Raw genomic sequence first — 6089 nt, 5'->3', positions numbered from 1 at the left:
GACAAAATAGGGAGTCGAGGGGCAAAACCTCGCTCCACCTCTACCAGCGGCTACGCTCTGCGTAGTCAGGGTTCTCCACCTCCAGTACCACCATTGCCCACTCACCGATACCACAACATCAAGCCTGACACAGTGATTGTACAATAAAGCCTTTTCCATAGGAAGATAGTTCTGGTAAATTAGCTTTTGCTTTTCAGTCTAATCCATCTCTCGAAAGCTGTTCTCTTTTCATCTTAACTCCAATTTAGGCGATTCTTGCGTCTAAATGTTTCTAAAATCATACCTATCCAACCATAATGTTTTTGAAGTGTTTTAATGATGTTTGGTATGTTGTTCTTAGTGTTTTCCTTTGTGTTGTTTTTCGGTAGTTCTCGCGATTAGTCGATAACGTTCCGGAGCAGTTCGAGGGACTTCAAGACCAAGATTTCGACAACACTGAGTAGCATTGGGAAAAAGGCAAGTGTCTTTGATCATATTGAACCTATGTTTTTAAATGTTTTGTTTTACAAAATTGCATGCAGAGTCAATATGATGGGTAGTCACCTATGTTAGGGTTTTTCCTAGATTTTCTCTTATCATCCCTTGGAACCTAGATGGTTTATGGTTAGGTGTTTTTTGTGGGTAGATTGCTTAGCCATGCTTTTGGGATGTTGAGAAGTGTCATAATCTTGACTAATGAACATATGCAACAATGGTCATTTATGTGTTAATGGTCTAGCAACATAGAACCTTAGGCCTTGAGCAAACTGGTTTGGATGGTTGTCGTGGTTATGATGTTGGTTTAGTGTTTGCTCAAGTAACCTAAGTAAGGACCGGTTCGTGGAGCGACAACCCAAGAAGTAACGTACCAACCACGAGGATGATATGGGTAAGGCGTGACATACTGATTAGAGTCTATCCAGTGTGTGTTGGGTCAGTACAAAAGGGGGCTTCTGGGTAGGAGCTTAGCTTGCGTAAAGCCTGGCGGTGAAACCTAGTGGGCAGACACATACTGGATTAGTCTTTGGTTAGTGGCAAATGTCATGCAGTGATTCTTGGCGGCACACTACTGGCGTGTGTTAAGTGTTTCACGAACACGGCAACATGGAATTCACTGACTCGTGGGGAAAGCTGGACAACCTTTGCAGAGTGTAAAATTGTTATAACAACCGTGCTCACGGATATGAGAGACTTGGATCCTCACATGATTAGTGGGTTGTGGTTATGGGTTTGGTTGTGGTTATGGTTCTGGTACAGGGAGTACTAGATGGTTGTGGTTATGGTTCTGGTACAGGGAGTACTAGATGGTTGTGGTTTTGGTTATAGTACAGTGAGTACTAGACAGTTATGGTATGCTGGATGTTAGACCGTATGGGTTACATTCACTTAATAACTGCTTAACATTTTTGAGTCCAAATATGTTTTCATTACTCGTATTTACGCAAATATACCATTTGTTAGCCTATTCTTGATATAAACCTGCATATCATTACTTTCCCCCACTTGCTGAGTACTCTATGTGCTCACATTTGCTATTTTCCCTACACCATGCGACATGTATACTGCTGCTCAGTGAGTGAAGATGTTGAAGACTATCAAGACGAGATTGTGACGTTCTAGGCACGTGTCTCCCGATCGGTTGCCTGCGGTGTTGTTGGGCACCAGTGCTTCTGTTCGGTTGCAGATATCTTCTTAGAAGACAATATATGTCAATTGCTGTAAGAGTTTAACATTTATTCTATAAAAGTATTGCTTTTCTTATTTCACCTGTGACGTCCTTATGTGTGTTGAACATCCTGGGTACACATAAGCCGCATCTGGTTTTGGCCGTTAAAACCGGCTGTGACAGAGGTGGTATCAGAGCCATACTGACCGTAGGACGCAAGCCTAGATAGAATGGTCGTGCCATAAGGTCATATTTTAAAAGTATATTTTGAAAAACTTATCCCCACGCTTTTCTGACCCCTCAGTTTCTCTCTCTACTTACCCATTTCAATCTATTTAGAAAAACAAGTTTCCAACACTCCTCCTTTCAAACTATTAGTTGTTGAACCATCCCAGTAACTCTATTCGAGGAGTATGCACTTGAAGATTTCTCTTGGCGCTCCTACCTTGAGTGAAGATTTATATGATAAATATGAAGATCCATCATAACAGGAAGAATCGTCTACCACAACACTGAAGACATGAAGATCTATCTCTGCGCTGCTCCTGGTTTTAGTTTTTCGAGTCATAGGAGAATTTTTCCTAATCTTCGGAATCGTTAGAGCGCTGTTAGATCGTGTGCTTGTGTTATGTGCCTTGTGTGATTTGGGTTTTCTATTTGAGTGTTGGAATGCGTTGTGTGATGCTTTAGCATCTGGTAACAGCTGCATTCCTTATATATCTCTATAGTTAATAGTATAGCTAGGTTTTCTCCTTCTAGTCCCTTCTTTTCTTGCCAAACCTCGTGCCTCAATCCCAATCAGATGGTGAACACAAAGAAATATCAGCTTGGTAAAGGTACCAACAACAATAATAGCAACATCCAGTAGATGCCACAAGGAAGAATTTTTGGAGACGCAGACTCAAATCCTTCAAGGCATGACTCAGAATATAGAAAGTCTGCTACAAATCATCGAAGCTCTGGGTGCAGAAGACGAGCGTGGAAAGCAAGGCAACATCAAGAAGAGGAAGAAATCCTTTGAAGACCATCAAGCAAACAATAGTTCTTGTTACGTTCCACTCCTGAACAAGCACATTGTTCTGTCAACCAGGAAGTTTCATAGGTCGAGAAAAATTTGCAGAGTACCCTACAAAGAAGGTGTGTTTTTGCTGTGAAGAAGAAAGACGCTATGCCAATGGATGTCCCCTAAGGATCCTTGTACCTGACGATAAGAAGGTGTGTGTCCACTATGGAGAAGCTACACGCTGGGTCAAAAGATGTCTCATGAAGCACCTTGCACGGAATTGGATCAACCTCAAATCCCACATGAAGATCTCAATTCAACATTTGGACTGTCACAACTTTCAAGTTGTAACTCAAGATAGTCAAGATCGATGAGATCCCATCAAGCTCATAGAAGCTCAGTAGGCACACAAAAAAAGAGTGATATATTCTATGTCAAAGGATACATGTCTATCTACTTCTCAAGAGCTGGAAATGTAAGTCAGAGAAGTCCGCTCCTTTTTAAGGGGGTAGTCTTCCTAGCTAATCTCTTGGTTCTGGAACCTCAAGACAGATATTGGAAACGGCTAGCCAGCAAAGGTAATGAGGTTGCCAAAGGAAGGACAGTACCCAGAAGATGCACTCTGACCAAAGAAGCGACTACTAAGAACAGGTACTCTTTCCTAGAAGTTAGGATATGGCTTACTAAATCTTCAAGGATAAAAAGGTCTGTCAAGGTCAATCAACAGATGAGAAGATCCTTAAAAAAACTTATTAGGAGTGCTAAAGCTACAGAATTCTTAGGAATCAGAAAGAACTAAGATGTATCATGATCTCAAGGATTCTTATCGGTAGTATGGAAACAAGAGTGGTGTAGCAAAGTATATGGTCCTATATGACACAGGTCAAAAAAGTTAGAATAGTACATCAGAGACAACTACAACCGTCGAAGATACCAGGAATGGGATATCCAAGAAAATCCAACATACTCAAAATAATCAATTAAGATTTGTCGAGATAATTTTAAAAGCCATCAAAAGCAAAGTGAGCAGTGTTGTCAGAGCAATGAGGTTAACACTGAGAAGAAAAAGCAATTTGGAAAGCGAGAAGAAAACTTGAAGATCAAGATCCCTTATCTCGTTTTCGATCTGCCCGAATCTCGAGGGCGAGATTCCTTTAAAGGGGGGGGGGGTAGATTTGTAACACCCTGATTTTCAGATTTCTCAATTTTCTAAAATTTTCCAAGAGTATTGAATAGCTTCACTAGTAGTATAGGTTTAAAACCTATTTTCTTAATCAATCAATTAATATAGGTTATTATTTTGTGTGCATTGCATGCTGAGTTTTGCTAGGAGCCAGGTAAATGCATTAGAGTTCATTTTCTTTTTCTTTCTATTTGGTGTTTTGTGTGAAAAAGATTTTGAAAAGGTTTTTACAAAACTCAGTAGTGAATAAGTTAAGGATCTTAATGGTCGGAATTCAAAATCTTTGAATTCATCATCTATTCAATCCTTGATTATACCTGATCCTTCTCCAGGTCAATTCAAATCTTATCCAAATTCTTGTTTAAAGTCAATTTCTCCTCTTTCTCAAATTCTACCCAAATCCAAATTCAAATTTCCTCATCTACTCCTATTCTTGTTCAACCTCATTTTTCGTTTCTCTTAAATTCACTCTGAACACAATTCAAATTCAAATCCTATTCAAATTTCTCTGCAAAAGTTTCTTTTCTAAACCCTAGATATACCTAAAGTGTCTTTGGGCTCAATCTTGCTCAAGTCCAAACCCTTAGCCAAGTCTTCTAGAAGGTCCAACACAAAGGATGCACGAAATCTGCAAATGTGGGGAGCCTTGTATGCTGGATGTTAGACCGTATGGGTTACATTCACTTAATAACTGCTTAATGTTTTTGAGTCCAAATATGTTTTCATTACTCGCATTTACGCAAATATACCATTTGTTAGCCTATTCTTGATATAAGCCTGCATATCATTACTTTCCCCCATTTGCTAAGTACTCTATATGCTCACACTTGCTATTTTTCCTACACCATGCGACATGTATGCTGCTGCTCAGTGAGTGAAGATGTTGAAGACTATCAAGACGAGATTGTGACGTTCTAGGCACGTGTCTCCCGGTCGGTTGCCTGCGGTGTTGTTGGGCACCAGTGCTCCTGTTCCGCTGCAGATATCTTCTTAGAAGACAATATATGTCAATTGCTGTAAGAGTTTAACGTTTATTCTATACAAGTATTGCTTTTGTTACTTCACCTGTGACGTCCTTATGTGTGTTGAACATCCTGGGCACACATAAGCCGCATTTGGTTTTGGCCGTTAAAACCGGGTGTGACATCTCTCTACCTTATTTACGTTTCTGCATTTACAAACTTGCAATTTACCTTGCTAGAGTAGGTTGCAACGCTGAGGAGACTCTCCTATTCATCAAGGAAAGGGACCAGGGCATCCAAATCCTCAACCCGAGCTAGATGAAGGCTCATCGAGGAACAAGTGCAAGAAGAAGAACTCAAAGGGAGGCAAATGTAAGAAAACTAAAACTGATGAAGTTTTGGCAGATCTTCCCGATATGCATCCTGACAAGCATCCTAGCTCATCCTGAGATAAAGGCAATCCATCAGGCATCGTAGAACGGTTCGGTAAGCTCTGGTGCAACTTCCACCAAACCAACGACCACAATCAACAATGCCGCATCTTCGGAATGCATTCAAGGCTGAGGTCGACAAGGTTAAGGGGAAGGTGACTCAGGTCGTAACCCAGAGTAGGGACTCTAGCTCTAGCGACGACTCAGACTTGCTGTCGTTCCATGAGAAGGATAGTACCATCGACCACATGTTTGGTGGCTCAACATCCTATGAATATAAAAGGTAGTACAAGACTATGGCCTGGGAAGTACTAGCAGCTATCCCCAAGAGTCGGTAGGCCGTTAGGTGGTCAAACATCGCAATCTTCATTGACCAAGTCAACTACTTGAAGAACTTTGTACGACTAGGTCGCTTCTCAATAGTGGTCAAACATCACAATCTTCTTTGACCAAGTCAACTACCTGAAGAACTTTGTACACTCAACATCTGCAACATTACCTGAGTGCAAATCGATAGAAGAAGTTCCCTAAAAATTCTCTTCACTGGTGCACTCGATATGATGTAGATCCCTTGATCTACCGTCAAGCCGGTTACTCAAGCCTTCCACAGCATAATACATGGATCTTCGGCAATGCCTATCAACCAGATAACACTTCCCGTCACCTTCAGGAAGCCCGACAACTCCCAAACAGAAAAAAATTCTATTCTAAGTGGTTGATTTGAGATGGCATACAATGCATTTTGGGATGACCAAATCTAGCCAAATTCAAGGCTATCGTGCACTACGCTTACTAGTGCATAAAAATTCCAGGGCCCGAGGGAGTTACCACCTTCCGAGGCTACACCAAGACAAGTCTACGCTGC

Source organism: Phragmites australis, chromosome 13, assembly GCF_958298935.1.
Source record: "Phragmites australis chromosome 13, lpPhrAust1.1, whole genome shotgun sequence".
In the NCBI taxonomy this organism is placed as follows: domain Eukaryota; kingdom Viridiplantae; phylum Streptophyta; class Magnoliopsida; order Poales; family Poaceae; genus Phragmites; species Phragmites australis.
Note: the sequence above shows the minus strand (reverse complement) of the source record.